The 27,954-nt window shown below is 42.7% G+C and overlaps 1 protein-coding gene across 2 annotated transcripts in view; it reads right to left on the bottom strand.

Annotated features, from left to right (window-relative positions):
* The window catches only part of CUNH7orf25 (chromosome unknown C7orf25 homolog), a 28,006-nt gene extending 1,669 nt beyond the window's left edge, over positions 1 to 26,337 (bottom strand). Inside the window, exon 1 of one of the 2 annotated variants that reach the window (XM_073676595.1) lies at positions 26,186 to 26,337. The gene's annotated coding sequence lies outside the window, so the exon portion shown is untranslated. Of the gene's footprint in view, positions 1 to 26,176 lie in introns of both variants that reach the window. The other variant, XM_073676596.1, reaches the window with a different exon arrangement.
* Between the last annotated feature and the right edge of the window lie 1,617 nt (positions 26,338 to 27,954).

The raw sequence follows: 27,954 nt of genomic DNA, 5'->3' as shown, positions 1-27,954 counted from the left end.
GTTATGTTTTTTTCATTCCAGGATGTCCATTTTATATTATTTGAAGGGGCCATTAAAGTGGTTTTCTGTCATTAAATGGAACCGGTCAACTTATTTTCTGATATTAAACTGCCCCCAATGTCTTGTTAGTAATGAATATTGCATCACTAATATGTTTTTCTCAAGCAAAACGTGTTTTTTTGTGAAAAATACGGAGACTTTTTATACGTTGATTGCACCACATACCTTCTGTTTCAGTCATTGAAATCTCCCAGCAGATCACGCTCTTGCACAATGACTATCGGCTTTCCGAGTATACGCACTGAATCTGGGTGTACGTCCCAGCTTCATTGCATACATGTTCCGGAACAGCTGAGAATCAGTGTGACGCTCAGGAGCTCTGGAGCATTCAGTGCAAATGCCTGAAACGCTGATAGTCATTGCGCAAGCACGAGATCTGCTGGAAGGTTTCGATGACATAGGCAGCAGTGAAGGGAATGAATTATGTTGCGATGGGCGAGGAGAATTTGAAAAAGCATTTGACTGACTGTGACTGGAAAGATAGAAATCCCCACTCCTATGACTCAAAAGAATGTGGTGCAATCAAAGTATAAAAAGTGGGGTTTTTTTGCGAAAAACAGACGTTTTTCTCGATAAATGCAATGTGCATCACTAACAAGACACAGGGGCAGTTTAGTATCAAAAAAGGATGCAACAGGTTCCCTTTAAATAATTGACAGGTATCTACAGATTAAGGCTGGTTTCGCACGTCTGGATATTTCCAGTACTGGAAAATCCAGTACCGGAGATATCAGTGTCCGCGTGCACCTGTGGCACACGTCTGGCAACCATGTGCCGCATCAGGAGCACACGTACCGGCGCTTGAGAATCAGGGGTACAGTTAGTACTGTTCCCAAGTGCCAGGTGCTGAAAGCTGCCCTCATCATAGTCCCCTGCCGGCGCTGCGATCAGCACCATCAGGGGACCGTGATGAGGGTAGTAGTGTCTGCTCCCGCTGTCTGTAAAAATAAAAATAAAAAAATCCATATACTCACCTGTTTTAAGTCTCCCCCCACTGTAATCTATGTGACCGCTCACGCCGGGGAGAATGACTCACTCCAGTGGACGGGCCCCGGAGCTGTGCTCAACGAGCGGTGTCCTGTCACTCACTGAGCTCAGCACAGCTCTGAGGCCCGCTCACCGCAGGAGTCATTCTACCAGATTCCTCTGCTGAGCGGTAGCATGGATTACAGCGGGGGACACTTGGGACAGGTGAGTATATGGATTTTTTTTAGTTTATTCTTATTTTTACAGGTGGAGACACCGGGAGCAGACTACTACTACTCTCTGCATTATCTCCTGCTGGTGCTGATCGCAGCGCCGGCAGGAGACTATGATGAGGGCAGCGTTCAGCACTCGGCGCTTGGGAACAGCGCTAACTGTTCCGGCTGATTCCCAAGCACTGGTACGTGTCACACGGATGGCATCAGTGTGCAATACGTGTTTACACGGACCCATTGACTTGAATGGGGCCGTGTGATCCGAGTTGCCGGCCAAAAACTGACATGTCTACGTGTGAATTACACGGACAAATGGTCCGTGGAAACACACTGACATGCGTTCAGAGTGTAGACCCATTCATATGAATGGCTCTACGTGTCTCAGGTACGTGTGGAAACTGTCACCACAGGTACCAGACACACAGACGTATGAAAGAGCCCTAAGTTGTAAAAGTTAGGGTAGGGTCACGCGAGCATAATTTTGGTGCTGTCCCCCACAAAAAAAAAAACAGCACTCAAACCAATGCTATTCAATGGGGCAGTACAAATCAGCAATTTAACTAAACAATGTGAGGTAAAAAAAACAAAAACAAAACACTAGTTTCTTCTATGTGTTGGATGACACTCAGACCAATAAAAAATTTGGATGTCATACACAGCCATTGCATAGCATCTGTTTTTTATGGATAAATTGCAGTTATGTAACATAGGAAACAGTATACGGTTTTCACCTTCCTGACCAGGCCAAATTTTACAATTCTGACCATTGTCACTTTATGAGGTAATAACTCTGGCACGCTTCAATGGATCCTACTGATTTGGAGATTATTTTTTCGTGACATATTGCACTTCATGACAGTGGTAAAATTTCTTAGATATGACTTGCGTTTATTTGTGGGGGAAAAAAACGGAAATTTGGCGAAAATTTAGAAAAAGTAGCAATTTTCAAACTTAATTTTTAAGCAATTAAATCAGTTATACATCAAAATTGTTAATAAATAACATTTCTCACATGTCTACTTTACATCAGCACAATTTTTAAAATATTTTCGTTTGTTAGGAAGTTAAGGGTTAAAAGCTCACCAGCGATTTCTCATTTTTACAACAAAATTTACCAAAACAATTTTATTTTTTTTTTTTCCGGGGACCACATCACATTTTAAGTGACTTTGAGGGGTCTATATAACCGAAAATAAGCAAAAGTGACACCATTCTAAAAACTGCACCCCTCAAGGTGCTCAAAACCACATTCAAGAAGTTTATTAACCCTTCAGGTGATTCATAGGAACTGAAGCAACATGGAAGAAAATGAAGATTTACATTTTTTTCACAAAAAAGTTATGTTTAAACAAAAAGAAGGAATCGAAACTGCTGGACAATCGTCAACAATCTTAACCCCTTAGTAACAAAGCCAATTTTGACCTTAATAATGAAGCCAAATTTTTAAAATGTTTCCATGGTCACTTCATGTAGCAATAACTCTGGAATGCTTCCCAGTGATTCCGAGAATGTTTTTTCATGACACATTGTGGGTTTTTTTTTAGTGGTAAATTTAGGTTGATATGTTTTGCATTTATTTGTGAAAATATCCGAATTTTGGAGAAAATTCAGAAAAAAATAGCAATTTTCAAACTTTCAATTTTTATAACTTTAAACCAGTTAGTCACGCTGTACAAATTAATAAATAACATTTCCCATATATATACTTTACATTTGCATCATTTTTTCAAATGTTATTTTATTTTGTAAGGATGTTAGAAGAGTTAAAATTTAGCAGTGATTTCTAATTTTTTCAATAAATGTAGAAAACCAGTTTCTTTAGAGACCTATTCAGATTTAAATAGACTTTGAGGGGCCCATATATTGGAAACTGCCAAAAGTGATAGCATTTTAAAAACCGCACCCCCCACACACAAAATACTTCAAAACTGCTGTAAGCTAATATTTTTTAACCCTTTTTCCTCTAAAATGTTGCATTAGCATCATTTTTTCACTTTTACAAGGAATAGCACAAGTAAATGGACCCCACAATTTGTTACAGATTCTTCTGAGCCCACTGATACCCGACATGTGGTCAGAAACCTCAGCTTGGACAAACGTCAGGGCTCGGGAAGGATTTGAATTTTGGAACCCAAATTTGGCTGAAAGATTGTGGACACCATGTAGCATTTCCAGGGCCCCTAAAGTGTCTAAACAGTGGAAACTCCCCGCAAGTGACCCCATTTTGGAAACTACACCCCACAAGGATTTTATCCAGGGGTATAGTGAGTATTTCGAACCCATAGGTACTACACAAAATTTGATAACATTAGCGCATTGTATTGAAAAGTTTCATTTTTTTAATGAAAATGCTGCTTTAGCCCCAAATTTTTCACTTTTGCAAGAGATAACACAAAAGAGTGGACCCCACAGTTTGTTACCAACTTTCATCTGAGCGCAACAATACCCCACATATAGTCAAAAAGTTCTATAGGGCATACAGCAGGACACGGAACGGAAGAAGCTACATTTGGTATTTGGAAGTAAATTTGGCTGGAATAGATTGCAGACACTACGTCTCATTTGCAAAGTCTCTGAGGTACAAAAACAGCAGAAACCTCCACAAAAGTTACCACATTTTGGAAACTAGACCTATCAAGGAATTCATCTAGGGCTGTGTTGAGCTTGTTGAACCCGTAAGTGCTTCACAGAACTTTTTAAAATGTTGAAAATTATTTTATTTTCAGCTAAAATGTTGTTTTAGGCCCAAATTTGTAATTTTCACAATTGATAAAAGAAAACGGACCCCACAATTTGTTACCAATTTCTCCCGAACACAATGATACCCCATATGGGGTCAAAAACTGTTTGGGCACATGGCAGGGCTCGGAAAGGAAAGAGCACAATTTGATTTTTGGAACGTAAATTTGTCTGGAATAGATTGTGAATGCCATGTGCAGAGCCCCTGACTTGCCAAACCAGCAGTAACCCCCATCACAAGTTACCTCATTTTAGAAACTAGACCCTCAAGGAATTCATCTAGTAGTGTTCTGAGTATTTAACCTTTAGGTGATTCACCTTACCTCTCTACACTAACTTGGGTTAGTGGCAAAGCAGTAACCACATGGGCAACATCACTAACAATTTCAGGGTATAAAGGAATTGCCTTGTGCACAGTCACATTTGATGAATGATTGAACTCTTCTACTTCTTTCAGAGCAAGTGAAAAATTTTGTAATTCCACAATTGCCCCTTTTCCAGCTTGTCTCTTCAAGAAGGAATCAATTTTAGGGGTTGTGGCAGCAATAGCCAATTTCCTCACTTTGCTAATCAGAGTTGCAGCATGTCCCTCTTGCAGACTATCTCCTATTGCCAGCTGCAGTGTGTGTACAACACAGTGCATGTGATAAATAGGAAAGAGGTGTGAAGCAGCTTCAACAAGATCATCTAATTGTAAAGAATCATTTTGCGGTTCTTTTGTAGTAATATCGGTTTGTTCCTCCGTTATGGGAGCAGTACTGCAGCCTTCCATCTCCAACATACGGAATCTGAAATGTTCTTCTAGCTGCTGTTCACCTTCATTATTCTCATTCATCAATTTAATTGTACTTATCATGTTTGAAGCAGTATCAGTTATAATAGCAAGAACCTGTTCTTTTTTTGTTCTTAATTCTGCTTTCCTGTTCACTCCAGAAGTTCTGAGATGAGTGCAGGCATTCCTTCCCTGTGTGTTTGTTTTTTCTTCCCCTTTTTCTGTAGAGGAGGAGCTTCACTACTTATCATGCACATAAACTGCAGCACAGATTCATCTCAGCTAAAAGTCTAGACCCTTAGATCAGGAATAGGACAGACATTTATAGGATATTTCATAACTTTCCCAAATTCTTATGAAAAAATATTCCCCACAAACTGCATTAAACTACTGTACCCAATTTATTATATATTTTAGGAGTCGGAGTTGGTCCATTTTATACCGACTCCACCAAAATGGACACCGATTCCACAGCCCTGTCAAAGACAGTCTCAAGTTACCTGTGAGTACTGTGACATTTAGAAGATGCCTGTGTGAAGCTAATATCTTAGCAAGAGGTCCCCGCAAAGTACCACTGTTAAGAAAAGACATGTACTGAAGCGGATAAAATTTGCCAAAGAACACTCAACTGGCCTAAAGAGAAATGGAGAAACATTTTGTGGACTGATGAAAGTAAAATTGTTCTTTTTGGGTCCAAGGGCCGCAGACAGTTCGTCAGTCGACCCCCAAACTCTGCATTCAAGCCACAGTACACTCTGAAGACAGTGAAGCATAGTGATGCAAGCATAATGATATGGACATATTTCTCTTACTATGGTGCCGGACCTATTTACCGCATACCAGGGATCATGGACCAGTTTGCGCATATTAAAATACTTGAAGAGGTCATGTTGCCCTAAGCTGAAGAGGATATGCTTGAAATGGTTGTTTCAACAAGACAAAGAACCTAGATACACCAGTCAAAAAGAGAAATCTTGGTTCCAGTCCAACAAAATTGAGGTTATGGAGTGGCCAGCCCAATCCCAGACCTTAATCTGATAGAACACTTGTGGGGTGACATCAAAAATGCCATTTCTTAGACAAAGCCAACAAATGTCAAATAATTGTGGGATGTCGTCAAAGCATGCTGGACTGGAATAACAGATGACAGGTGCAAGAAGTTGGTTGACTCTATGCAACATAGATGTGAAGCAGTTCTAAAAAAACTGTAGTTATACAACTAAATATTAGGTTAGTGATTCACAGGAATGCTAAATCCTAAAAAAAAAAAAAAAGAAAAAAAAAGTACATCTTGTGAGCTTGTAAAGACAAATGCAGACACTGCTATTTTTGAACAGCCCAATGTTCATTGTTATTTTCTGTAAAGTAGCTAAAATTATGTACATTTCTCTTCATGTTTTGAATTAGAAAACAGTGTGCAATGTTCCCAATGCATGAAAATGAAAACTAGTAGGCTATGTTCACACATGTTGTGTTTTGCAGCGTATTTTGCAGCAGATTTTTATGCAAATTTTCAGCTGCGTCTAGCAGTACCAGCAAAGTCTATGAGAAACCAGAATACTCTGTTTACACATGTTGCTTTTTGTTTGCTGCGTATTTTCTGGCTTGATTGCGTATTTAAAAAATGGAGCATGTCACTTCTTTCAGCGTTTCTGCAGCAGAAAATGCACCTGCGTTTTTGCTGCATTTTTTCACCCATAGAAAGTAATGGGTGGTCAAAAATAAGCAGCAGATACGCGCGTTTTTTACGCAGCTGTTTACTTGCCAGAGAAAAGTTAGCAGCAGAAAAAAACACGTGTGTGAACATAACTTTGTAAAGATTTTGTGCTTAACCCCTTAAGGACCGAGCCACTTTGTAGGTTAATAATCAGGCCTTATTTTTTAAATCTGACCACTGTCACTTTATGAGGTAATTACTCTGGAACGCTTCAACGGATCCCCCTGATTCGGAGTTTGTTTTTTTCGTGACATATTGTACTTCATGATAATGGTAACATTTATTCGATATCACTTGCGTTTATTTGTGGGGAAAAAAACGGAAATTTGGCGAAAATTTTGAAAATGTTGCAATTTTCAAACTTAGAATTGTTATGCCCTTAAATCACACAAGATATGTCACACAAAATAGTTAATAAATAACATTTAGCACATGTCTACTTTACATCAGCACAGTTTTGGAAACAATTTTTTTTGTTAGGAAATTATAAGGATTAAAAGTTGACCAGAGATTTCTCATTTTTACAACAAAATTTACAAAACCATTTTTTTTTATTTTTTTTTTTAGGGACCACATCACATTTGAAGTGATTTTGCGGTGCCTTTATGACAGAAATTACCCAGGAGTGACATCATTCCAAAAACAGCACCCCTCAAGGGGCTCATAACCACATTCAAGAAGTTTATTAACCCTTCAGGTGCTTCACAGAAAATGAAACAATGAGGAAGAATAAAACTAACATTTAACTTTTTTTTCACAAAAAAATTAATTTAGACCCATTTTTTTTATTTTCACAAGGGTAACAGATAAAAATGGACCCCAAACTGCTCTTGAGCATGCAGATACCCAATATGTGGCGGAAAACCACTGTTTGGGCACACAGCAGGGCTCAGAAGGGACGAAGCGCCATTTGACTTTTTGAATTCAAAGTTTGTTGGAATAATTAGCGGACGCCATGTCGTGTTTGGAGAGCCCCTGATGTGCCTAAACGGTGGAAACCCCCCACAAGTGACACCATTTTGGAAACTAGATGTTTGGTGAGCACTTTGAAACCCCAGGTGCAACATAGAAGTTTATAACGTAGAGCCGTGAAAATAAAATAAAAAAAATCTAACTTTTTCCACAAAAATGAACTTTTATCCTCAATTTCTCAGGAGTTCACTGATACCCTATATGTTGGGGAAAACCACTGTTTGAGCTCACGGCAGGGTTTGGAAGGGAAGGAGCACCATTTGACTTTTTGAACGCAAAATTGGCAGGAATTGAGAGCGGACGCCGTGTCACTTTTAGAGAGCCCCTGATGTACCTAAACAGTAGAGACACCCCACAAGTGACCTCATTTTGGAAACTAGACCCCTCAAGGAACTTCTCTAGATGTGTGGTGAGCACTTTGAGCACCCAGGTGCTTCACAGAAGTTTATAACGTAGAGCCATGAAAATAAAAAATTCCTTTTTTTTCTACAAAAATTTTCTTTTAGCCCCAAATTTTTTTATTTGCACAAGGGTAACAGGAGAAAATTGACCTCTCATTTTATTGTGCAATTTCTTCTGAGTACGCTAATACCCTACATGTAATTGGGAACTACTTTTGAGGCCCAGTGCAAAGGTCAGAAGGGAAGGAGCACCATATTGTAGTGCACATTTTACTGTTATGGTTTGAGGGTGCCATAACCCACTGGGAGAGCCCCTGAGGTGCCATAACAGCAGAATTCCCCGTAAGTGACCCCATTTTACAAACTACACCTCTCAATCAACTCGTATAGGGGTTCAGTGATCATATTGACACCACGGGTGTGTCTCAGAATTTTATACCATTGGGCAGTGAAGGAAAAATAATTACATTTTTACCGCTAAAATTTTGTTTTAGCCCCAGATTTTACATTTTCAAATGGGGATAATGGATAAAACTGGCACCAAAATGTGTCCCACAATTTCTGATGAATGTGGCAATACCCCATATGTGGCGGTACAGTACTGCTTAGCCACACAGCGACACTCAGGAGGGACGGAGCGCTATTCGCCTCCTGGAGCGCAGATTTTCCTAGATAAGTTGCGGACTCCATATACAGAGCGCCTAAATGCTAGAAGAGCAGAATCCCCCCTCAAGTGACCCCATTTTGGAAATTATACCCCTGCCAAACACATGGATACTAAATGTGGTTTAGACACACTGGAGCTCAGAAGGGCGGGGGGAGGAGGGCATTAGAATTTCGGAGCTCAGAATTTGCCGAATTTCTTTTGGGGGCGAGGAGCCATTTCACTTTTCCAGAGCATTTGTACTACCAGTAATGTGGAAGCCCCCTATATTTACAATGACAGACCTGAGTGGGTTTTTTTTTTGTGGATTGAGTTGAAGATTTTATTGGGAATATTTTACATAATATTTGGGATCACACTCTATGCTGAGCACTTATTTTGGGGTTTCCATCTAAATCTCAGTGGCGCGATTCAGGTGACAGCCCCCAGGGGATCCATTCACTATAATGAGGCAGCAGAGTTACTCTGGGCTCAGTCTGGCCTCTGTTTAGCGTCGTACTTCTTTTCAGAGGTGCACAAAACTGTGGCTGACCGCGCTTTTATGCACGCCTAAAAAGACGGACACCGCCGGATCACAGGTCAGACGGCGTCCACAGTGCCTCCATCTGCCTCATTATAGGGAATCTTCCTCCGGGACAGTCATGTGACAGCTTGTTTTTTGCAGGACAAGTTGACGTTTTTATTGCTACCATTTTTGGGCACATAACATTTTTTGATCGCTTTCTTTTCCAATTTTAGGGGAGGGAGAATGAACAAAAACTGTCAATTCAGGAATTGTGTTTTTTTTATGCCATTCCGCGTGTGGTAAAAGTAATAAGACAGCTTTATTCTTCAGGTCTGTACGTTTACAGCGGTACCACATTTATAGCATTTTTTTAAGTTTTGGCGCTTTTACACAAACTTTTATAGAATAAATATTTTTTTTGCATCGCTTTATTTTGAGAGCTATAACTTTTATTTTTCGGCTGATGGAGCTATATGGCGGCTTGTTTTTTTGCTGGACAAGATTACTTTTTTCAGCGGTACCAATTTTACTTATATTCGTTTTTTTATCGCGTTTTATTACACTTTTTTCCAGCGGTATGATGATAAAGCATCGTTTGCCTCGTTTTTTTTACGGCGTTCACTGAAGGGGTTAACTAGTGACACTTTTATAGATCGGGTCGTTACGGACGCAGCGATACCAAATATGTGTACTTTTTTTTTTTTTTTACATAAAAATGTGTATTAATTAGTGAATATTTTTATTTTATTTATTCTTTTTTTTACATATTTTTACAATTTTTTTTACTTAGTCACTTTATGAGACTTTCACTTTTTTCTCTTTGATCACAGGTATAATGCATTGCACTGCACTAGATTGCAGTGCATTATACCTTTAGTGAAAGCTCCTGAGCCCATGCTGTGAGCAGCTTTCCATAGCTTGGTTACCAGGGGGTCGTCAGGACAACCCCTGGTCACCATGGCACTGATCGGGCACAGCGATTACATCGCGGGGACGCTGATCTGAAGGCAGAGGGAGCTCCCAGCCCTCTGCCTGCCTCCTGAACGCTACGATCGCGCTCGATCGCAGCATTCAGGGGGTTAACAGCTAGGGGCGGCACTGACACCGCTCCTGGCTGTTAGTGCTGGAACTCAGCCACTGGCAGCGCTGAGCTCCGGCACTGATCGGGCAGGAGACGCTGATATTTCAGCTTCTCCTGCGCGATCATGCTGAGATCAGTCAGTTTGACTGACCGATCACAGCGATCTAGGTGCGGGGACCGCCGGCGTGGGTCCCTGCACCACTTCCCCTGCCGCTCAGCTGTCGGCACTTTAACTGTCACAGCAACAAAGCAATGGGGGCAGTGTAGATAGTGCTAGGAAATGACAGGTTCCCTTTAATCACAGCACTCTCTCTTTATTACATAGAGCTCTCTCTTGTTAGATATAAAATGACTACTCATGTGGCAGCATCAGACCAGAAGTCCAGTCCATCAGCCACCTCCATTCAGAAAATAAACGCTCCCATGCTCCATCAGCCGTCATTGCATTATATATCTAACAAGAGAGGACGATATGTAATAAAGACAGGGCTCTATACAATCTGATAAGTAAGGGATGGTGCTGTATATAACAAGAGGGCACGGTTTAGCTTTGTTGTCATAAAATGAGGGGGGCCCAGACACAGGGGCCCAAAGCTGTTAGTGTCAACCCCTGTGTCTGTTCTATTCCTGATCTAAGTATCTCGGATTTTTGTTGAGATGAATCTGTGCTTAACTTTATGTACATGCTCAGTAGTGAGACAGTGCTGTGGAGTCCAGGGCTGTGGAGTCTGTGTCCATTTTGGTGGAGTCGGTATAAAATGGACCAACTGACTCCTAAAATATATAATACATTGGGTAAAGTAGTACAATGCAGGTTGTGCTATAAATGTTTTCATAAGAATTTGGGAAAGTTATGAAATGTCCTATAAATGTTTGCTCTGTTCCTGATCTAAGCTTTAAGTTTAGATGAATCTGTGCGGCACTTTATGTACATGCTCAGTAGTGAGGTAGTGCTGTGGAGTCGGAAGTAAGGGAAATTGAGGAGTCAGAGGTTTGCCTTACCGACTCCACAGCCCTGGCAAGAACAGCAGAAAAACCCCAAAAGAGACCCAATTGTAAAAAGTGCACCTCTCACACCTTGTGTCACCATACATTGTAGAGCCCCCATATATTGTAGGACCCCCATACATTGTGCCCAGCTTGTGCTTCTGGAGACGTGCACCACATAAATTGTTAATTGAGCTCTACCTACTACAGTAATGTCAAAAATGTGGCCGCTTACTGTGATTTAGGCACAGTGGGGCTCAGAAGGAGGGGGCATTTGGGAGCGCAGATTTCACTGGATTTTATTTGAGGGGGGAGGGAGCTGTCACTTTTCCGGAGTCTTTGTTCTACCAGTAATATGGCAACCCGTATATTTCCAGTGACAGACCTGAGTGGGGCTGGTTTTGTGCAGGATAAGTTAGGGTTTTTATTGGTAACATTTCGGGGTGCATAAAAATTTTTGGATCGCTTCCAGTATGTCGGTGATTCTGTGTAAACCCTACAAAAATGTCATTCAGACGAATCCCCCCGGCTAAACCACTCACTCGAATGAGGAAAATGGAGAAACTTTGGACTCTGGGAGTCTGTTCCGGTGGTATCCATCTTTTTAGGTGTGCACAGAACGGTGCGCTAAAAAGACACCTAAAATGATGGGACACCGCCGGAACACAGACCAGACACAGTCCAAAGTCACTCAAACTGCCTCATAAGTGAGTGGTTCAGTCAGGGGTTTAGTCTGAATCACATTTTTGGGGATTTACACGGAAACCCCGACTTAAGAGCTCAGCAGAGAGTCCAGGATAAATGTGAGCCAAGCCTTATTCCGATTTTTTGGAAGGAGAATGAACAAATAGACAGCCGTACAAGAATAGTTCTTATTTTTTTCATGGTTCACTGTTGCTGTATAAGTGATCAGACGGCTTCAATCTTCGGGTCGGTGTGATTACAGCGATACCAGATTTATTCAGTTTTTTTATGTTTTGCTACTATCACAGTAAAAATGATTTTTCTCCTTAAAAATTGTTTTTAGTCGACATATAATGAGAACTGTAACTTTTTTATTTTTCGGCGAACAGAGTTGCATGAGGGCTTACTTTTTGGGCACTATTTTGGGGTATGTTTTTGACCACTTTTTATTCCGATTTTTCAGATACAAAATGAACAAAAAACAGCAGTTCAATTTTTTTTTTTTTATGGGGTTAAATTAGCTCAAAAACCAATCGGGGCAGCTGTCACTAGCGGGATTTCTACCCACCGGGGGGAGGGTGGGGGGGGGCTATTCACTTATTCCTCAGCACCGCTTTTCCATTTGAAAAAGCAAGGCTGAGGAATAAGGCCCCTTAACAGCCACTGTTAAAAGGAGTATCGGCGGCCATCAAGGCGTTAACCACACAGACGATACATTGATGGCAACAACTTTTGATGGGAAATTGAATACAGCCAAATCAGATCTCACACTTTGCACTGACCTTGGGCAACAGCCTGAAACACTGTCTGCAAAGAGTATCTGGTTTGGCTTTTATCCCAAGTCATGTGGCAAGGCTCATTAAAAGGTTGATATTGACTTTTAGAATTGCTACTTCCAAAAGGTGGACTAGAGTTCAAGTCCTCTTCCTCTCTGAAAAGGCAATTTGCATATTTAGGTTCCCTTTAACCTCTTAGTGACAGAGTCAATTCTGATCTTAATGACCAGGGCAAATTTTTGAAATCTGACCAGCGTCACTTTATGTGGTAATAACTCTGGAACGCTTCAATGGATACCACTGATTCTGAGATTGTTTTCTCGTAACATACTGTACTTCATGATAGCAGTATAATATGTTCGATATGACTAGCATTAATTTGTGAAAATATTGGAAATTTGGCGAAAATTTCGCAATTTTCAAACTTTAAAATTCTTATGCCCTTAAACCAGAGAGTGATGTCACACAAAATAGTTAATAAATAACATTTACCACATGTCTAATTTCCATCAGCACAATTTTGGAAACATAATTTTTGCTGTTGTTGTTAGGAAGTTAGAAGGGTTAAAAGTTGATCAGCAATTTCTCATTTTTTCAACAAAATTTACAAAACCATTTTTTAGGGACCACATCACATTTTAAGTGACTTTTGGGGGGGGGCTGGCCTATATGACAAAATACCCAAATGTGACGCCATTCTAAATACTGCACCCCTCAAAGTCCTCAAAACCACATTCAACAAGTTTATAAACCCCTCAGGTGCTTCACAGGAACTGAAGCAATATGGAAGGAAAAAATGAACACTACTTTTTTTTTCTGCACAAAAATTTTACTTTAGCCCCAAATTTATTTTCACAAGGGTAACAGGAAAAAATGGACCCCGAAATTTGTTGTGCAATTTCTCCTGAGTACACCGATACCCCATACATAGGGGAAAACTACTGTTTTGGCGCATGGCAGGGCCGGGAAGGGAAGGAGCACCGTTTGACTTTTTGGAACGCAAAAATGGCTGGAATTGAGAGCAGGCACCATGTCGTGTTTGGAGAGCCCTTGATGTGCCTAAACAGTGGAAACCCCCCACAAGTGACCCCATTTTGGAAACTACACCTCTCAACGATTTTATCCAGTGCTATAGTGAGAATTTTAAACCTACAGGCTGTTATGCACACGCCCGGGCTAAGCGGCGTGTGCGTGGGATTGGTAGTGATTCCACTGGACCGTGCCGGAGAGTGAATGCCTGGAGGGGCGTGACTAAGTATTCACCCGATCCGACCAGGGTCGCACGACGGCATACGACGCCAGTGCACCAAGGAGGAACCGAGCAGAGGGACCAGGTGCTACTCCAGGACAGACCCCGGACACGGCTGTTGACCCACACAAGGAAATACAGGAACAGGCTGGTAGGCTGGCACACAGACTGGAGGGTATAGGCAGGCACGACTGGTATGCAGGCAGGCGGGTATGCAGGCAGGGGGGTAAAGGCAAGCACAGCTAGAGTGCAGACAGGGAGGCACTAGCAGGTAGGAACACAGGCGGGATAGGACCCAGTACACACCGGGATTCAGGAACAATACAGGCAGAGGGTTACAGGCAAGCACAGCTAGAGTGCAGACAAGGCTGAGCAGGGAGGACAGGCTCTGTTCACACGGAACAGACAGGAAGGGAAAGACAGAGCCAGATACTCACACAGTACTTGCAGAGACAACAAGCAGGAGTTAGGTACGAGTTCAGACTCTGCAGAAAAAGGAAGGGAACGGACATAGAGGCAAAACAGGTAAAGGACAGAAGAGTGTTCAGACTGGAACTGAGTGTACGGAGGAGACCGACACTGCAGCGGGATACAGGAGCGGGTCTGGGAATACGGCCCCCAGAGAGGCGGAACGAACAGGCAAGGAGCGTGTTCAGACAGGACAGACCAGAAACAGGAGCGGGTCTAGGAAATCGGCCACTAGAAGGCGGAACGAACAGGCAAGGAGCGTGTTCAGACAGGACAGACAAGAGAACACAGAAAGGACTCAGTTCAGACACGGGAACTAATACCGCAAAGCAGGAGACATACAGGACTTAGTTCAGACACGGGAACTAATACCGCAAAGCAGGAGACATACAGGACACAGTTCAGACACGGGAGCTGATACCGCAAAGCAGGAGACATACAGGACTCAGTTCAGACACGGGAACTGATACAAAAAGCAGGAGACATACAGGACTCAGTTCAGACACGGGAACTGATACAAAAAGCAGGAGACATACAGGACTTAGTTCAGACACGGGAACTAATACCGCAAAGCAGGAGACATACAGGACTAAGTTCAGACAGGCCTGGAAATACAGCCTCCAGGAAAGGCAGACAAGGAAACAAAGACGGGACCTGGCACCTTCAGAGTGCAAGCACACACTGAAGGAAAACACTATGCTCAGGCCGGGATAGAAGGGAGCTGCTGAGCTATATACCAAGTGTCAGACAGCAATAGGCTGAGGACGCACAAGGGGTGTGACCCACAGCAGGTACAAAAAGCAGGAAGTGATCGGGCGCCGCCCTTAAGCAGCAGAGACAGACACAAACAGACAGCATGGAGGGAAGCCAGAGAGACATTCCGGACAGGAGATCAAGTGCGCGCTCCTGCACAGTGGGAAATGGACCACTATGCAAGGACGCCGCCAGGTATGTTACACAGGCACTACACGGAATTTGATAAGTCATCATATTGAAAATTTTCATTTTTTTTTTCACGAAAATGTTATTTTAGCTCCAAATTTGTAATTTTCACAATGGATAATAGAAGAAAACATACCCCATAATTTGTTACGCAATTTCTCCTGAACACGATGATACCCCATATGTGGCCAAAAACTTCTGTTTGGGCACATGGCAGGGTTAGAAAAGGAAAGAGCACTATTTATCTGGAATAGATTGTGAATGCCAAGTCACATTTGGAGAGCCCCTGACATGTGAAAACAGCAGCAACCCCCACAAATGACCCAATTTTGGAAACTAGACCTCTTTTGGTATTAATCTAGGTGTGTAGTGAGCATTTGTAAAAAAGAAAGGAAGTTCCATCTAAGAATAAGTCTTATATTCATTTTCTGCAGCAAAACCTGATCTCTTGCCAGGAGGTTGTTCAGGACTTTTGTTGCTGTTTTCTTGCTTTTTGTGCATTTTTTTCACTGTGCTTTTGTCTCTGTTATGCATGTACATAAAGTTCAGTGAAAAAAAAAATCTCATTCTGGTTTATGCAGAAAAAAAATGCTGAAAGAAGTGACATGCTTTATCTTTCAAATAACAATGCAGAGCACAAAATCCTGAACAAAAAAAAAACAAAAACGTGTGCATGAGATTTCTGGAATCTCGTAGACTTTGCTGGTACTGCAAAACGCAGATGAAAATTTGCATAAAAAAACATGATGTGTGAACATAGCCTTAGGCTTGATCACATTCTTGTGTTCTACGCTGAGCACTTACGTCGGGGTTTCCTTATAAAGCCCACAAAAATTACGCCCAACGGAACCGCCCACCATAATGAGGCAGATGGAGACACTTTGGACTTTGTTTACGTCTGTTCCAGTGGTATCCATATCTGTTGTCAACTACGCTTGTGCGCTAAAAAGACTCCTAAAACAATTAAACAGTGCCGCAACACAGACCAGTCCACAGTGACTATCTACCTCATAAGAAAGTGGCTCAGTCAGTTTGGTCTGAATCGTGGTTTTGGGAGATTTACACGGAAACCCCGAAGTAAGAACTCAGCAGAGAGCGCAGGATAAATGTGAGCTGAGCCTTATTCCAATTTTTGGGAGAATAAACACAGACAGCAATACAAGAATAGTTTTTATTTTTATTTTTGCGCGGTTCACCATGTGGCATACGTGATAAGGCGGATTATTCAGGTCGGTGCGATATCAGATTTATATCGGTTTTTTTTTTAGGTTTTGCTACTATCACATAGTAAAAAAATTTTTTATAAAACGTTTTTTTCGTCGCCATAATCTGAGAACTGTAACTTTTATTTTTTAGTGAACAGAGCTGTATGAGGGCTTATTTTTTGGTACCATTTTGGGATACACTATACTTTTGATAGCTTTTTATTCACATTTGTCAGACACAGAATGAACAAAAAACAGCAATTCAGTTATTTTTATTTTTTGTGCTGTTCACCGGCAGTAAAAGTGATAAGACAAAATTGTTCGTCGGGTCAGTACAATTAAATCGATACCAGATTTATATTGTTTTTTTGATGCTTTGCTATTTTTACAAACATGAATTTGTTTTGCATCACCATATTCTGAGAGCAGAAACCTGTTTTTTTGCCTAATGAGCCATAATAGAGCTTGTTTTTTGTGGGATGATTTGGCATTTTCATTTGTACCATTTTTACATGACTTTTTATTCATTTTTTTTTGAGTCAGTATGATTTATTTTTTTACGCCATTCGTCATAGGGAATAAATAATGTGGCAGTTTTATAGATTTGGTCGTTCCGGACGTGGCGATACCAATTATGTGTACTTTTTTTCATTAATTTTTGTGTTAACACAATGGCTGCGTTATGAGCGGCGAAACGGATTTTCGTGCGCTTTTTTGTTTTTTACATATATTTTATGTTTTCACTTAGTCCCACTGTGGGACATGTATATTTTTTACTTTGATCACTGGTTTGATACACTGCAGTACTCATGTACTGCAGTGCATGAGACTGTCAGTGAGTCACTGACTCAGCCTGTGAGACCCAGCTTATAGCTGGATCTTCCAGGCCACAATAGCCTGGAGTCATCAAATGACCTCAGGGTACCATGGTATCCATCGTCACAGGCGATTCTCATTGCGGGGTCCAATGGTTACGAAGCAGGTATTTTAACCTTTTTTAACCACTTAAATACCGTTGTTGCGCTTACAAAACCAGTCGGGGCCAATACCGCAGGGTGTCAGCTGTCATCCGTAGGAATTTTGGCGGCGGGGCGGCGCTATACACTTATTCCTCAGCCGCCGTTAAAAGGTGTATCGGTGGTCGTTAATACATTTTAATGTTTCTTCTATGTGTCTGAATGTTTTTAATTGTCTGTGTAACCATGTATATAAAGTATCTTTTTTTTAAATTCTATGAACGGCTTTAATAATTATGAATACAAGGCTATAGGGATTAAATACCAATAGCAAACCTGGATGCCACTCATAGGCCCTATGCTATCATTGTGACCAACTATGCTATCATTGTGACCAATCAGCAGACATGCAATTGCACAGAAGAGGGGCCTGATGGGCTGATTGAAGGAGTGAAGGGGTTCCCTCTAACACTTTACATGCCATAGGCACTATTGAGTGCAGTATTTAAGACATAAAACTGTAAAGTATTGATTGAAGGTAACTCCAATTGCGCCTGGCTGCATGTGACAGCCAGGCCATACTCACCAGATCAACATGATAAATACATCAGTTGTGATAAAGGAATGAGAACCTGTTTATGAAGGATATTTAGATGGTAAAGGGTTAAGCTATTTTTACATAATTAAAAATCATGGTGGCTCAGTGATTAGCACTGCTGCTTTGCATCAATGGGATCATGGTTTCACATCTCACAACATCTGCAACGAGCTTGTACAGTTAGGTCCATATATATTTGGACAGAGACAACATTTCTAATTTTGGTTCTAGACATTACCACAATGAATTTTAAACAAAACAATTCAGATGCAGTTGAAGTTCAGACTTTCAGCTTTCATTTGAGGGTATCCACATTAAAATTGGATGAAGGGTTTAGGAGTTTCAGCTCCTTAACATGTGCCACCCTGTTTATAAAGGACCAAAAGTAATTGGACAATTGACTCCAAGGCTATTTCATGGACAGGTGTGGGCAATCCCTTCGTTATGGCATGCTCAATTAAGCAGATAAAAGGCCTGGAGTTGATTTGAGGTGTGGTGCTTGCATTTGGAAGGTTTTGCTGTGAAGTAAATATGCGGTCAAAGGAGCTCTCCATGCTGGTGAAACAAGCCATCCTTAAGCTGCAAAAACAGAAAAAAACCATCCGAGAAATTGCTACAATATTAGGAGTGGCAAAATCTACAGTTTGGTACATCCTGAGAAAGAAAGAAAGCACTGGTGAACTCTTCAATGCAAAAAGACCTGGGCGCCCACGGAAGACAACAGTGGTGGATGATCGCAGAATAATCTCCATGGTGAAGAGAAACCCCTTCACAACAGCCAACCAAGTGAACAACACTCTCCAGGAGGTAGGCGTATCAATATCCAAATCTACCATAAAAGAGAAGACTGCATGAAAGTAAATACAGATGGTTCACTGCATGGTGCAAGCCACTCATAAGCATCAAGAAGAAAAAGGCTAGACTGGACTTTGCTAAAAAACATCTAAAAAAGCCAGCACAGTTCTGGAAGAACATTCTTTGGACAGATTAAACCAAGATCAACCTCTACCAGAATGATGGAAAGAGAAAAGTATGGCGAAGGCGTGGTACAGCTCATGATCCAAAGCATACCACATCATCTGTAAGACACGGCGGAGGCAATGTGATGGCTTGGGCATGCATGGCTGCCAGTGGCACTGGGTCACTAGTGTTTATTGATGATGTGACACAGGACAGAAGCAGCCGAATTAATTCTGATGTATTCAGAGCCATACTGTGTGCTCAGATCCAGCCAAATACAGCCAAACTGATTGAAACAACGACCAAACTACAGATGGACAATGACCCAAACCATAAAGCCAAAGCAACCCAGGAGTTTATTAAAGCAAAGAAGTGGAATATTCTTGAATGGCCAAGTCAGTCACCTGATCTCAACCCAATTGAGCATGCATTTCACTTGTTAAAGACTAAACTTCAGACAGAAAGGCCCACAAACAGCACCTGAAAACCAGCACAGTGAAGGCCTGGCAGAGCATCAAAAAGGCGGAAACACAGCTTCTGGTGATGTCCATGAGTTCAATACTTCAGGCAGTCATTGCCAACAAAGGGTTTTCAACCAAGTACTAGAAATGAACATTTTATTTACAATTATTTAATCTGTCCAATTACTTTTGGTCAATTTAAAAACAGGGTGGCACATGTTAAGGAGCTGAAACTCCTAAACCCTTCATCCAATTTTAATGTGGATACCCTCAAATGAAAGCTGAAAGTCTGAACTTCAACTGCATCTGAATTGTTTTGTTTAAAATTCATTGTGGTAATGTCTAGAACCAAAATTAGAAAAATGTTGTCTCTGTCCAAATATATATGGACCATACTGTATGTTCTCGTTTGCGTGGGTTTCCTCGGGGTACCCCGGTTTCCTCCAACAGTTCAAAGGCATACTGATAGACGATGATGAAGTTGGTTTCTTATTCAGCAATTTTTTTTTCTGTTTTTTTACAGGTTTACCACAAGTAAAAAAATCACAATAATAAAATGCAATGCAGCGAGATGCCCTGATGTGAATACACGTAAAAACAACTACAAAAATGATAAAACTGACACAAAAATGAGCATCAAAGCGAGCATGGAAGGGCGTTATTGAAAGGGTTAAATGAATTTGGGCCACTGATCTCAAACTGCAGACACACAGATCAGGTGGCCCCACATCAAATTCAGGTCACACCAGCCTAGCCCAAATGGGTTCTGGGCATCAGAACTGACATCAAAGTGGGCAAATAGCCAATTTGCACAGATTTGAATAACTGTTGTTTTTCAGCGGTTAAATGACCTTGGGTCACTGGTCTTATAACACCAGCACAAAACAGGAAGATTCGCATCAAAATCAGTTTTCTTTCAGGCTTGCCAGAGTGTTTACTGATCAAAAAAGCTCGTCTCTCGAGATCTCGATATGCACATGCTCCGGCGACCATTTTGCTGAAGCACAGCGCAGTGCTATGTACGGGATAGGGAACCTTGCCTCCACTCATCGCCCACTTCTGAGGACAGGGCCCGCAGCATCGCCCGACTCCTGCCTCCGTCGCCAATCTCCGGTATGTGTGACCCCCTCTCCACCACCGTTGTCCCACAGGTAAAAAGGATTATAAGGCGCACCACTTTATTTTTAAAAAAAAACAACATTTTTTCCTATTTTGCACCCCAAAATTTGGGGTACATTTTACAATCCTTATAATCCGCAAAATACGATACTTATTTGTTTTAAGGGTTAAAGGGATTGTCCCATTTTAGCTAAAAGTCTGCAGTCTCTCTGTGTGACTGCAGACTGGTGAATCCTTACATCTCAAGCACTGCTCACTGTGAGGATTCTCCGCTGCTGGCACCATGAGCGGCGTACAAGTGAATTGAGCGAGGCCAGACATGCCTAATCAGAATGTCGCCGAAAGTATGCAAATCACATTTTTACGGTCACGCGCCAGAGAATCCTCAGTGAGCAATACATGCGATGTAAAGATTCACAAGTCTGCATAGAGAGACTGCAGACTTTTAGCTTAAAAAACGGGACAACCCCTTTAACCCTTAAAACCAGGATTGTGGAGTTGGTGTCCATTTTGGTGGAGTCAGAGTCGGTATAAAATTGACCGACTCCAACTCCTAAAATATATAATAAATTGGGTACAGTAGTTCAATGCAGTTTGTGGAGAATATTTTTTTTCATAAGAATTTGGGAAAGTTATGAACTGTCCTATAAATGTCTGTCCTATTCCTGATCTCAGGGTCTTGACTTTTAGCTGAGATGAATCTGTGTTGCAGTAAATTTATCACTTAAACATGAGCCATGTGTGAGGGAGTCGGAGTCGTGGAGTCGGTGTCATGGAAATTGAGGAGTCGGAGGTTTGGCTTACCGATTCCACAGCCCTGCTTAAAACAAATAAGTAACTTATTCAAATCAGTACAAAGTTGCAATTTGCCAACTTTGATGGCAGCTTTTTTGATCAGTAACCACTCTGGCCAGCCTGAAAGAAAACTGATTTTGGTCAAGTTCACACGATGCGTTTTTAATGCATTTTAGCGGAAGTTTTCCCGCCGCGGAAATGCTGCAAAAACGCTTGTAATAGGTCTGCCAGATGTAGCAATGGTAATCCAGATGTGCTGTGCACATGATGCGGAAATTTCCGCTCCGGATTACCATTGTGGTAAAAATCGCAGCATGACCATTTCTTGCGTGATCCGGCTGCAAATTCGCACCCATTGACTTGCATTTAACCGCAGCAAACCTGCAGGTATAATATCTATACCTGCGGATTTGCTGCGTTTCAATTACAGCCAATGGCCGCGAATTTGCGGCGGAAACACGGTGCGGGTGGTACTCTGGTCAGGAGAGGAGGACTACAACTCCTCTCATCCGACTGCAGCTCCCGCTGAAAACGGAGTGGCTGGGAGGAGGACTAGTCTGCTCTGCCCAGCCCGTGGTAAAAAAAAAAAAAAAAAAGGTAAAGAAAAAAAAAAACCTTATACTCACCTGTTCGGTGGCCCCTGGTGTCCTCCTGGTCCCCGGTGGCGATCCTCTCCTCTCGGCGGTACACTGCGGGAGCGCGCACGTGACCATCAGCTGATCACTGAATTACTGTTCAGCTGATGGTCAAGTGACCCTGGGAACATTCACAAGAATGTACCCAGGGTGGTAAGCTCACCGGGGCTGATCAGCTGATCAACCCCAGTGACCTCCTGCAGCATGTATACTGATGGGGATGATTTTACACCCCTGTCAGTATACAGTGCTGTCTTCTACAGCAGTGACATCAGTGATGGCTGATGTCACTGCTTTAGACGTGACCCGGATAGTCGTGGGACAATCGTTGGCGTAATCGTGGACTGCGTCGTTGACGACGGACAGGTGAGGGATATAGTTGTTTGTTATTTTATGTTTTTTTCAGAAGATCGATGGCTTCAAGGACGGAGCGTAATAAAAAAAAATTGTAGAACCGTGTGTTTTTTATTTCATTAAAATACTTTGTTCTGGCTGTGTGTTTTATTGAAAAAGCGGCGACCATTATACTACGCAGTTAGTAATGGGTGCGTCTTACAGATGCCCTCCATTACTAACCTGGGCTTCACGTCAGCCGCCAATACAAGGCTGACGTGAACCCCAACCCCATTCGCCACTGCTACAGGGCAGTGGGAAGAGCGGAGGCCAAGGGCCAGATTTGGCGCATCTTATGGATGCGCCATTTCTGGGACTGCAGAGGGGTGATATTAATAGGCGCGAAGGGGGCTAGTATCCATGGCCCCTTCCCTGGCTATTAATATCAGCCCGCAGCTGTTTAGCCTTTGCTGGTTAGATTTTATAGGGGGACCCAACGTCAATTTTTTTCTGGGGTCCCCCTGTAATCTAGCCAGTAAAGGCTAAACAGACAGCTGTGGGCTGATAATAGCCAGGGAACATTGTTGGCTAATGGCCCCGGCTACTAATATCAGCCCCCCAGCGGCTGGCTTTCCCTCTGCTGGTTATAAAAACAACGCGGGAGCCCACGCCATTTTTTTATTTTTGGCTCTGTGCCCACAATCCGTACGTAGCTGAGCTTTGGACGCATATTTTCTGCTGCGTCCAAAACGTTGCATTCTATTGAACGCAGGTAAATTCACGCGTTCACTGAACCATGCAGATTTACCGCATTCTATACATTCTAGAGGTCAAATTTCTGTTTCAGAGACTAGCGACTCCGCAAGAGAATTTGACATGCTGAGGTCCTGAAAGATGCGCCGCATGTCAGTGTCCACGGGTGATCCGCAGCCTCAGATGCACGCATAGTGGACATGGGATTTCTAGAAATCCCATCCACTATGCTGTAAACATCTGGACACTGCAGGTTTGACGCTGTATAAAGACGCAGCGTCAAACCTGCAGCAGCTCCTGACCATGGCCATGTACCCAAACTCACCCGCAGCATCTCAATTTCTGTAGCGTACACGCTAGTCTCCGCTGCAGATTTTGCCCGATTGAAGTGTCATTGTGTGGTGGATTCACATGTACCGACAAAAAAAAGTGCACCATTAGAACACCATGTTTTGGACGCAACAAAAATGTGCTGAGTCCAAAGTGCTGATCGGGGAGATGTAGCGACTAAAGAACCAGCTGTGACATATTATTTAAAAGGCCAGGAACCATATTTGCAAATGACACCTTTCCAGGCTAAGAATAGCTGCTCACAGCAGCCGAATAAATTATATGAATAGAAATGCTCATGAAGATTGGGTGAATGGGACTAGCTGATGACAAGGTGTCAATCAGACCTTTTCAGGACCAAAACTAATTAAAGTAAAGAGTTAAATAAACACAGACACAGAGCAAACACTATTTGAAATACAACAGACATTCTTTAATCATTCAAATTAACCACTATACTCACCCAGTTCTGACAGTAATCCAAGAGTTTAAGCAATGTCGCACCAAATAACTTTATTTAGCTCCAAAAAGCATTCATTGATGTACAAAAACGCTTCAAAACCGCCCAGCATTTTTCCTGCCAAGGAGATGCAAAAACGCTCAGGAAATTTCTGCTTCAAATCCTGATCGTGCGCACATACCCTTTCAAGTGGATCTTCCTGTCTAGTGCTGGTGTTATAAGCAGAGCTGTGGAGTCAGTCGGTATAAAAAGGACAGACTTCAACTCCTAAAATATATAATAAATTGGGTACAGTAGTACAATGCAGGATTTGCTGTAAATGTTTTCAAAGAATTTGGGAAAGTTATGAAATGTCCTATAAATGTCTGTTCTGTTCCTGATCTAAGGATCTAGGTTTATAGTTGAGATGAATCTGTGCTGCTCTTTATGTACACGCTCAGCAGTGACCAGTGCTGTGGAGTCGGAAATCAGGGAAACTGAGGAGTCGGAGGTTTGGCTTACTGACTCCACAGCCCTGGTTATAAACCCAGTGGCCCAAAGTAATTTAACCCCCCAAAAACACCAGTTATTCAAAACTGTGAAAATTTGCTATTTGCCCACTTTGATGCTAGCTCTGATGCTCAGAACCCATTTGGGCTAGGCAGGAGTGACCTGAATTTGATGTGGGGCACCCTGATCTGTGTCTCTGCAGTGTGAGATCAGTGGCCCAGTCATTTAACCCTTTCAATAACGCCCTTCCGTGCCCACTTTGATGCCCAATTTTTGTGCCAGTTTTATCATTTTGGTAGCTGTTTTTTTACGTGTATTCACATCAGGGCATCTCGCTGCATTGCATTTTATTATCGTGATTTTTACTTTTGTTGTTAAACCTGTAAAAAACAGAAAAAAAAATTGCCAAATAAGAAACCAACTTCAGGATCGTTACGGATAGGAAATTTAGATTGTGAGCCCCAGTGGAGGCAGTGATGATAATGTCTGTGAAGCGCTGTGGAATATGTTGCCGATACACAAGCAAAGTATAATATGCAAATGACTGGAAGTGCAGACGACTCAAGTGCATCATCTGCATTTCTGGTCATGTGCAGTGCGCCTTTGAAGCTGGGGATGACGCCAACTCTTTTATACATAGTGATGTGATTTGCAAAACAGAGCAAGTTGAGAAGCGGCACTTACCATTCCTTAAAAATAGTTCTGTATTCCATGGCAAGGGACATAGCATGGTGTGCAGGGAGCGTGAAGCACGATGGCTGTTTCGCGTTATACCAACACTTCTACAGGTCCAGGGGAGTGCTGCTCCTTTCCTTACTCTGTTTTTTATACATATTGTCCTAATCCAGGAAGCAGAGCACCACTGTATTCCTATCTACCATATGGTGGTCACACAAGGTTTTGCATAAGTGATAATTGCTGAATGCTGCAGGATCACTTTTTTGGATAAAATCATGTTACCAGTCTCACAGGGGTGTTTATAACATGAGGAAAGGGCTGACTAGTCTGGGGAAACTAATGCCCCATCAACTAGTCAAAGGCCTTATTAGCATAGGAAAAGTGGAGGTTATAAATACATGGATTTAAGTGGCTGGTTAGGCAGGGAATTTAGTGACACATATACATATATATATGAATGCTGCTGGGTTGGAGGGCATGGGGGTCCCGAAAGGTCCCCTTTAATGATATTTGTGAGGCTGCGGGAATATTAAGTACACAGCTGGTACAATAAAGAGATGTAGCAGAGCCACATCATGGTATTAAATGGGTATTAAGTTTGGAAGTTATCCCTACTCATGGGATAAGAAATAACGTCCCGATCATTGGGGTCCAACAGCTGGGACACCCACTGCTTCTGAGTCTCAGGGTCCTGTATGTATGGAGTCTCTGGTGGTCGACCACATTCAATATTCATGGGCCTGTGAAAGACCAGTCGCACGCAGCGCTTGGCTATCTCCGGCGGTCCCATACGATGAATGGACGTGCCTTGGTTTTCAGGATTAGCAGGGGCACACATACCCTGGGCAGTCGCTCAAGGGCCCATGGGATAAGGGGGGGCTTTGGACTGCATATGGCCCATAGACTTGCACATTGCCCTCCTGGTAGCGGACCCTCCACAACAGGGAAATTCTCCCCTATCCTGTGAAGAGGAGCGAACTTCCAAACTTGAGAATACCCCTGTAAGAAAGGCAGCACAGTGCCTGTGCCGTGGGCAGAGCCAGCACTTCCTGACACGTTCACCAGTGGCTTCCCCTCAGTATGACGGCACATATACAGCAGGGGAATGCCCTGGACGCTCACTACACTGCCCGTATGGTGAGGCTGACAGGCCACCGTAATGTCACCTCCGTGCAGCCCCGGAATTACCGTTCTCACCTTTGCCCATACGACCACAAGTACAGACAGCAGCACAGGAACTACCGGGTCCGCACAGCCGGCCAAAGAGACCTACTGCGCATGCGCCCCCACCGCGCTGCCTGTCGGGAGAGGTATTACCAAGGCGGCGTTCACGCCCGAGCACAGTGTACTGTGATTGTGTGCTCAGGCTCAGCAGTAGATGCGCCCCCTGTCGGTGCGATGTGTATGAACACGTCATAAAAAGGGCGGGAACCTGTGTCAGGCTAGTGGCGCGCCCTGTGACAGCTATGGCAGGCCGGCTTCTGTGCGTCACTTTACAGTAGTTCTGTTGTAACAAGTGGGGGGTTCTGTGCTGATAGATGCAGACTTCACCCAACCAGGCTACGCACTGCTATTAATGGACTGAGTTCCCCAATAACCCATGGTGTTAGCGGAGTCACCCCATAAAGCAGCATTGCACTAGGCTTTGTTCACATGTGGTGTTTTTGCAGCATTTTTCTACAGCAAAAAAAAAAAACATTCAAGTGAAATGCTACGTAAAGTCCACACATTTTAACTTGCTTTTTTTCCTATTAGAATGGGTGAAAAACACTGCAGAAATCTTGAAAGAATTGACATGCTGTATTGTGAAAAAAATATAAGGATAAATTAACAAGCATGTGCATGAGATGGCTGACACCCCACTTTATTACTGTAAAACACAACATTTTTGAAAAGAAAAAAGTCATGTGTGACCATAACCCTACTGGTCTGTCACAAAGCTTTGTACTGAGATTGTATGTTATCCCCTAGCCATAGGGTAACCACTGATCGATGGGGGTCTGACTGCTGGGACCCTAGTACCCCACTCACCACAAGAATACACATCTAAATGGAGGTAGGTCTAGGGATAAAGGATGGCAAAAATGGAAGCTGGCGCATTTAGGCAGCTGCACTGCGGGAGGTAAAGGCCTTGGGATTCCAAACAGTTTTTATTAATACCAACGCTTTTCTGTGCCGGACTGACGCCTTTCTCAAGGTATCAGGCTGTGTGCCCACAATGCGTTTTTTCAGCGTTTCTGCAGTGGCAATTCCGCTGCAGAAACGCTTAAAAAACGTTTGTTAGAAGGCCTGCCATGTTCCCCAATGATAATCCGCATGTGCTCTGCACATGCTGCGGAAATTTCCGCTGCGGATTATCATTGCGGAAAAAAACGCAGCACTACCAATTATTTTGCAGAAGCGCTGCGTTTTCGCCGCCATTGACTTGCATTAGAACGCATGCCTTCACTAGATAAGGACATGCGGAATACATGCGTTCAATGTACGGATGGTACACAGGTCAAGAGGAGAGGAGACTCTCCTCCGGACCCGGGTACCATAGAAACTGTAAAAAAAAAAAAAAAAGAATAAAATGCATATTATATTTACCCTCTGATGGCCCCCGGTCTCCTTGTTTGTGCTTGCCGGCAGCTCGCGATGGACTGGAGGACCTACGCTGACGTCATAGTCATGTGACAGGTCACGCAACGCTGACGTCGGCAGGTCCTTCAGTGTACCGCGATCTGCCGGCAGCCAGGACAGAGTGAAGCAAGACTCCGGGGGCCATCAGAAGGTAAGTATAGATTTATTTTTAAACATTCTTTCGTTCACACTATATAAATCCATGCCAGTTGCATGGATTTATATAGTGTGACCAAGTTGACAAGCACTTTTCAAATGATGCTAAAATCGCTTGGAAAGCGCTTGTCAACCTGCATGCGGAAATGCAAGTGAAGAACGCTTCACATCCGCATGTCCCTTGCAGG

This window comes from Phyllobates terribilis, unplaced genomic scaffold (genome assembly GCF_046119375.1).
Source record: "Phyllobates terribilis strain yellow unplaced genomic scaffold, ASM4611937v1 Scaffold_4__5_contigs__length_816908805, whole genome shotgun sequence".
Taxonomy (NCBI): Eukaryota; Metazoa; Chordata; class Amphibia; order Anura; family Dendrobatidae; genus Phyllobates; species Phyllobates terribilis.
The sequence above is the reverse complement of the archived record's forward strand: the minus strand, read 5'-3'. Positions and strand labels throughout refer to the sequence as shown.